Genomic DNA, 8,395 nt, shown 5'->3' on the forward strand with positions numbered 1-8,395 from the left:
CATCGTAGACAATGCATCCACAATCCCATATACAGTATAGTGTTGGGAAGTATTCCAACATTGAAGAAAAACTCATCAAATTTAGGAAAGCGTGAAAATGCCTTCTTTCAAACATTTAGTCCTATATTTAAGTAATTTCTCGACAAATTAATTTTGTACCAACAGTATCAAAGAATCCAACCTGATTAAAGTACAGTAACATTAAACACTTTCTATGCAATGTCTTTCACCTTAGACTTTGATTGTGAAGATGAGCACACCAGAGTACAGTCTCCAGAGAGCAGCCAGCCACCATAAACTACTACAAGCAGTGTACCACAACCACAACATATGAAGATGAGTTTATTTAGTTGGGATTGTTTAATTACTTTGTGGTTCAAAATGAAAGCTGCATTTCAATAATTAAAGTCCAGCGTATCAGCGCTAAAGCATAAAATGTTGGAAATAAAATCAAGGATTACAACATTAAATCCCACAGGGCCAGATGTGAGCACGGGAGGGGCCACTGCCCACTGACAAACCGGATTCTGGATCAGATTAAGACTAGGGACAATCCCAGAGGGGCCATGGGGCCTTTCCAATGCGGATTAGGGGCATGTGTGGAATCAACATGCTGTAATCCACCGATTAGCTGATAATCACCTGTAAATACACCTTTGTCTGCGCACACTACAGACAGGACAGGACAGGACCAGCCTTTCCTGGAAGTGTGTGTGTGTGTGTGTGTGTGTGTGTGTGTGTGTGTGTGCGTGCGTGCGTGCGTGCGTGCGTGCGTGCGTGCGTGCGTGCGTGCGTGCGTGTAGGCTTACATATTTCCTGCCATACCTCTGGAAGGTCTGCCACACATGTGTGGACTGTGAACCACTATTCAAAGCTGAGAAGAAGTTCTGAGGAGAAGGAGAGGCCAGTCAACCAGATGTACAGTATATAGCATTACCTCATCAGGAGTTCAGACCTGTTCAGCAGGAGTTGCCTCTGTAAAGACTGACCAGTATCAAATAAGAACATCTTGGTTATTAAATAAGGGCTAGATTCAATCCGTAGTGAGGAAGATCTGTGTTATAGCGCGATTTAAATGTTAAGGTAATTTCCAATTGAGCTGACATATGCAGCGTTTACCGTCAATGCAGTCTCCGCAAATGCAGGAACATTGACTTTAATTTTCAACTGCACTATAGCAGGTATCTTCCGCTCTACGAATTTAATAAAATTTAATTTAATCTAGGCCTGGTCCCAGATCAGTGCTTTTCACTATTCCATTGTTATTGTCGAGCATTCCTTAAGGAGATGGCAAGAGAGCAACAGAAACAGACTGGCACCCAGGCTAACGCAACACCACAGATCCAATGCTTTCTTCAACCTGTCACACCAACCGTAGAAAACGGCAGCATCAGTTATACTTTGAAAATATATTCGGAGGCTTTTAGATGATCTTATGCGTAATACGAGGATCCAAGAGGTTGTAGTAAAGGGTACAGCATATCATATCCAAGCAATAAAATACTGGATGTACACCTCGTAAAAAGTATAGGGGTACTTCAATAGAAGAGGTATTGTGTTATGTACCATAAGCTTAACTGGGTCTGTATCGAGAGGTCAAAGTGTGTGTGAATGATGCAAACACATTATACTGAACAAAAATATAAACGCAACTTGTAAAGTGTTGGTCCCATGTTTCATGAGCTGAAATAAAAGATCCCAGACATTTTCCATAAGCACAACAAGCTTATTTCTCTCAAATTTTGTGCACAAATTTGTTTACATCCCTGTTAGTGAGCATTTCTCCTTTGCCAAGATAATCCATCCACCTGACAGGTGTGGCATATCAAGAAGCTGATTAAACAGCATGATCATTACCTTATCCTGGGCACCTTGTGCTGGGACCAATAAAAGGCCACTCTAAAATGTGCAGTTTTGTCACACAACACAACGCCACAGATGTCTCATGTTTTGAGGAAGCGTGCAATTGGCATGCTGACTGCAGGAATGTCCACCAGATCTGTTGCCAGAGAATTTTATGATTATTTCTCTACCATAAGCCGCCTCCAATGTCATTTTAGAGAATTTGGCAGTACGTTCAACCGGACTCACAACTGCAGACCAGGTGTAACCACTCCAGCCCAGGACCTCCACATCCGACTTCTACACCTGCGGGATCGTCTGAGACCAGCCATCCGGACAGCTGATGAAACTGAGGAGTATTTCTGTCTGTAATAAAGCCCTTTTGTGGGGAAAAACTAATTCTGATTGGCTGGGCCTGGCTCCACAGTGGGTGGGCCTATGTCCGCCCAGGCCCACCCATCACTGCGCCCCTGCCCAGTCATGTGAAATCCATTGATTAGGGCCTAATGAATATACACTGCTCAAAAAAATAAAGGGAACACTAAAATAACACATCCTAGATCTGAATGAATTAACTATTCTTATTAAATACCTTTTTCTTTACATAGTTGAATGTGCTGACAACAAAATCACACAAAAATTATCAATGGAAATCAAATTTATCAACCCATGGAGGTCTGGATTTGGAGTCACACTCAAAATTTAAGTGGAAAACCACACTACAGGCTGATCCAACTTTGATGTAATGTCCTTAAAACAAGTCAAAATGAGGCTCAGTAGTGTGTGTGGCCTCCACGTGCCTGTATGACCTCCCTACAATGCCTGGGCATGCTCCTGATGAGGTGGCGGATGGTCTCCTGAGGGATCTCCTCCCAGACCTGGACTAAAGCATCCGCCAACTCCTGGACAGTCTGTGGTGCAACGTGGCGTTGGTGGATGGAGCGAGACATGATGTCCCAGATGTGCTCAATTGGATTCAGGTCTGGGGAACGGGCGGGCCAGTCCATAGCATCAATGCCTTCCTCTTGCAGGAACTGCTGACACACTCCAGCCACATGAGGTCTAGCATTGTCTTGCATTAGGAGGAACCCAGGGCCAACCGCACCAGCATATGGTCTCACAAGGGGTCTGAGGATCTCATCTCGGTACCTAATGGCAGTCAGGCTACCTCTGGCGAGCCCATGGAGGGCTGTGCGGCCCCCCAAAGAAATGCCACCCTACACCATGACTGACCCACCGCAAAACCGGTCATGCTGGAGGATGTTGCAGGCAGCAGAATGTTCTCCACGGCGTCTCCAGACTGTCACGTCTGTCACATGTGCTCAGTGTGAACCTGCTTTCATCTGTGAAGAGCACAGGGCGCCAGTGGCGAATTTGCCAATCTTGGTGTTCTCTGGCAAATGCTAAACGTCCTGCACGGTGTTGGGCTGTAAGCACAACCCCCACCTGTGGACGTCGGGCCCTCATACCACCCTCATGGAGTCTGTTTCTGACCGTTTGAGTAGACACATGCACATTTGTGGCCTGCTGGAGGTCATTTTGCAGGGCTCTGGCAGTGCTCCTCCTGCTCCTTCTTGTACAAAGGCGGAGGTAGCGGTCCTGCTGCTGGGTTGTTGCCCTCCTACGGCCTCCTCCACGTCTCCTGATGTACTGGCCTGTCTCCTGGTAGCGCCTCCATGCTCTGGACACTACGCTGACAGACACAGCAAACCTTCTTGCCACAGCTCGCATTGATGTGCCATCCTGGATGAGCTGCACTACCTGAGCCACTTGTGTGGGTTGTAGACTCCGTCTCATGCTACCACTAGAGTGAAAGCACCGCCAGCATTCAAAAGTGACCAAAACATCAGCCAGGAAGCATAGGAACTGAGAAGTGGTCTGTGGTCACCACCTGCAGAACCACTCCTTTATTGGGGGTGTCTTGCTAATTGCCTATAATTTCCACCTGTTGTCTATTCCATTTGCACAACAGCATGTGAAATTTATTGTCAATCAGTGTTGCTTCCTAAGTGGACAGTTTGATTTCACAGAAGTGTGATTGACTTGGAATTACATTGTGCTGTTTAAGTGTTCCCTTTATTTTTTTGAGCAGTGTATTTCAATTGACTGATTTCCTTATATGAACTGTAACTCAGTAAAACCTTTGAAATTGTTGCATGTTGCGTTTATATTTTTGTTCAGTGCCTTCAGAAAGTATTCATACCGCTTGATTTATTCCACATTTTGTTGTTACAGCCTGAATTCAAAATGGATTAAATATAATTTGTTCACTCATCTACACACAATACCCAATAAGGACAAAGTGAAAACATGTTTTCTAAATTTTTGCAAATGTATTGAAAATTAAATCCAATAATATGTCATTTACATAAGAATTCACACCCATGAGTCAATACATGTCAGAATCACGTTTGGCAGAGATTACAGCTGTGAGTCTTTCTGGGTAAGTCTCGAAGAGCTTTGCACACCTGGATTGTACAATATTTGCCTATTATTTGTCAAATTGGTTGTTGATCGTTGCTAGACAAACATTTTCAAGTCTGGCCATAGATTTTCAAGCAGATTTAAGTCAAAACTGTAACTCAGCCACTCAGGAACATTAATTGTCTTGTTGGTAAGCAACTCCAGTGTAGATTTGGCCTTGTGTTTTAGGTTATTGTCCTGCTGAAAGGTGAATTCATCTCCCAGTGTCTGGTGAAAAGCAGACTGTACCAGGTTTTCCTCTAGGATTCTGTTTCTTTTTTATCCTGAAAAACTCCCCAGTCCTTAATGATTAAAAGCATACCCATAACATGATGCAGCCACCACTATGCTTGAAAATATGGAGAGTGGTACTGTGTTGTATTGGATCTGCCCCAAACATAACAATTTGTATTCAGGACAAAAAGTAAATTGCTTTGGCAAATTTTTACAGTATTGCTTTTGTGCCCTGTTACAAACAGGATGCATGTTTTGGAATAATGTATATTCTGTACAGGCTTCATTTTCACTCTGTAATTTAGGTTAGTTTTGTGGAGTAACTACAATGTTGTTGATCCATCCTCTGTTTTGTCCTATCACAACCATTGTAACTGTTTTAAAGTCACCATTGGCTTCACTGTGAAATCCCTGAGCAGTTTCCTTCCTCTCTGGCAAGTGAGTTAGGAAGGATGTCTGTATCTTTGTAGTGACTGGGTGTATTGATACACCATCCAAAGTTTAATTCATAACTTCAGCATGCTCAAAGGGATATTCAGTGTCTGAATATTTGCCTGTTGGACAGTGTCCCCACCATCTATCAATAGGTGCCCTTCTTTGCGAGGCATTGGAAAACCTCCCTGGTCTTTGTGGTTGAATCTGTGTTTGAAATTCACTGCTCGACTGAGGGACCTTACAGATAATTGTATGTATGGGGTACAGAGATGAGGTTGTCATTCAAAAATCATGTTAAATATTCTTGCAACTTGTTAAGTGCATTCTTACTCTTGAACGTTTGGCTTGACATAAAGGGTTTGAATACTTGATTCAAGACATTTCAGATTAAATTTGTAAAAAAATTCTAAAAACATAATTCCACTTTGACATTATGGGGTATTGTGTGTAGGCCAATTACCAAAAATCAAAATTTTAATTCAGGCTGTAGCATAACAAAATCTGTAAAAAGTGAAGGAGTGTGAATACTTTCCGAAGGCACTGTATAATGTAGCACCACAAAGATAATTAATGCCATCTACTGGCAGTTTATAATACATACATGTGAAGTTACTTGCTAGTCCAGGTGCACTAGGCTGTGATTTGACTCCATTTCAGTCATTTGAGACACAGCCCACCCATTACTGTTCATTAACAACATAAAGTCAGACTCCTCATATTTTGTGGTTAAAATGCAAATGTATTAAGTGATATAATAATAATAATTTGGTGGGTGCTTATATTTGTCCTAATTCACACATACAAGTGTGTATTAATACGCACGTGTGAATTGGAAATGTGTCTTTTGCATATCCCACTCTCCCTGAGACACCTTCAGAGACTCGAGTCACGGCCCGGGTCTGCCATTATCAACGGCGACCCTGGACCAACTAGGGTCAAGTGTCTTGCTCAAAAGGCACAAGTTGACCTTTTGCTTACTTTCCCAACGCTCTAACCGCTAGGCTACCTGCTGCCCTGCAAAAAAAAGGTAATATCCATGGTGTACTTCACTACACACAATGTACTCTAAAGCAAAATGTTTGATGATGCTTTTTTTATTTGGTAAGACACTTAAGAGACATTCCTGAAAGGGAGATCAAATAGTTTTGGTTCATAGCAGATTCATCATGCCTGATATGAAAAACAAGAAACGAAATATTAAGTCTACACCAACACAAAATGTACAAGTCATGAAATCAAACAATATTTTATATATAAAACATGGCAAGCTTAATAAATATTACAAATAAACAAAAACTGGTAAAGTAAACAAATGTTAAACTATTTGGTTTGGGCAATATTTGACAAGGAGGGGTTTAGAGAACGCATATTAAACCATCAATAAAAAACAAGCTGAATGTCAGTTTGACCATGTTAATGAACGATGGTGGTCAGTGCTCCCGCCAAATCACTTCTATTAGTGTGGACAGAAACACATTCAAAGAAAACCGATTCACAAACAATATGCAACCCCAAACCGTTGCTCAGTCTCTTTAAGTTACTGTATTGTGTTAATGTGTTACATTAAAGAAACACAAAATATGCAATGTCTCAAAAGGTGTTCCAAGCTCATTGTTACATGGAATATTGTTTTTTGTGTGTGTAGACTGCTCTTTTACAAATCACGACATTCTAACTTGCATTTGTTCCATGTAGGTTGCAGGTTGTGAGTGCATGCTCAAATCTTTCTACATTAGTGTAGTCATGTTCCCCGAAACAACTCCATTCCACCTAATAACCAAGGGTTCATCTTTCTGCTTCTAAACACTAAAGAACGGAAAACCATTTCATTATCTTAGTCTTTGTAGTTAAATCATACCACCACTATTGATTGACAAAAATTGCTTCAGCACAGTAGAAAATATAAAGCCCAGAATTTACTCTGTCTATTCTAATCTTAGATGCGGCAATTTTGAAAATACATTTTTGGCTCTGTACGTTTGAAAATACACAGCAGTTGATAACACAATATGTGGTTGTTACTTGAACACAGTTTTTTCATGTATACCTTTAGTTTGACATCTACTTGGTTCTCAGGTCTTAACATCGTTGGGTATGTTACTCAAAGAGGATGAACACCATGAAGGGAATCATTTTGATTCAATCAGGAGTTTAGGACAATGTATCATTCACATACAGACACACCCACAATACACACCCAGACAGACACACACTCACAACTAATTCTAAGTGTCCATTGTGAATGTAAAGTCATCCCCTTAGTGATTAGTCTATTTAACAAAGATACAATTGTGCAACATTTATTGTTTGCATCAAAGCAAACCAGGAGTAGAACATATACCAGGCCATCCTAGTTGCTGCAATTCACCAAACACATTTTAGAGAGAATTTTTTTTCTGACATTGTGCCCCTTTTCTTTTCTTTTAATTACTTAAAGGTGCATTCTCCAACTTTTGCATCATTTCAGCCAGTAGTTTCGAAAGTGGTGCTCATGAGCCAAAAGCGGTCCCCATTTTTTGAGTACTACGTCATCCAATTGTGTACTGTGTCATCCATCTCGTGATATATTACACATTTTGCAATTTATATGATATCATTCGAATGTTGCAATTTGAGCAAAATATGTTATGAACTTGGATCCCGGAGTGCATCTTTAAGAGTTAAGAGTGTTTGGGCCACCCAAGCCTTTCCTAGATCTTCTCTGGTCCACTCCGGTCCATTGCAGAGAGAAGCAGGCAGATCTATGCCGGGACAACCCCTCTTTCAGTCTCGTTTTAGAGGGTAGGCCCGATAGGGTGTTACCCTACACCAGTAACTGTCCAGTCCACCCAAAGGTCCCAGCCTCAGCTCCCCTTGACGCTCTGTTCGTCCGTTACAAAGTGCAAGCAGTTAAATGTCTCTTTGCCTTTTCCCTCCCATCCCACACAATAAACTGAAATCAAATGCAACATCAAAGAATATTCTTATTGTCTGATTGCAAAACCGTGCAGCAGACACTGTCCAACAGGCAATGGAAAGGGAGAAGGCAGCTTGAGAGAGTGCATTTGTGTCACAAGGAATTCAGTCCCCTCTACGCAGACTCCATAGAGTGTGGTTCCTCTTCGTGGTCAGGTTGCCACTAGTTGGTTGGTTGTCTGCCAGAGTGGTTACACCTCCCTAGAAACAGAAAACACACAACAGAGATTGATTACCACAAGGCCTTTGATATTGTATAGAGTAAAAAGGTAAATTATCCTGAAGATAATTTCTTTATTAGAACTTTGGCTGAAAGAGTTCCTCTGTGGGTTCTACTTTGGTAGTGATTGTAAATAACCATAGCTTGCATTGTGTCAACTTGGCAGAATTTAATAGAACACATGGAAGCCCAAAGAGCACATCCAGGTGTATAGACATGATACCCATGTATAAAGTGAGATGTGAC

The sequence above is a fragment of the Salvelinus namaycush genome, chromosome 16 (assembly GCF_016432855.1).
Source record: "Salvelinus namaycush isolate Seneca chromosome 16, SaNama_1.0, whole genome shotgun sequence".
In the NCBI taxonomy this organism is placed as follows: Eukaryota; Metazoa; Chordata; class Actinopteri; order Salmoniformes; family Salmonidae; genus Salvelinus; species Salvelinus namaycush.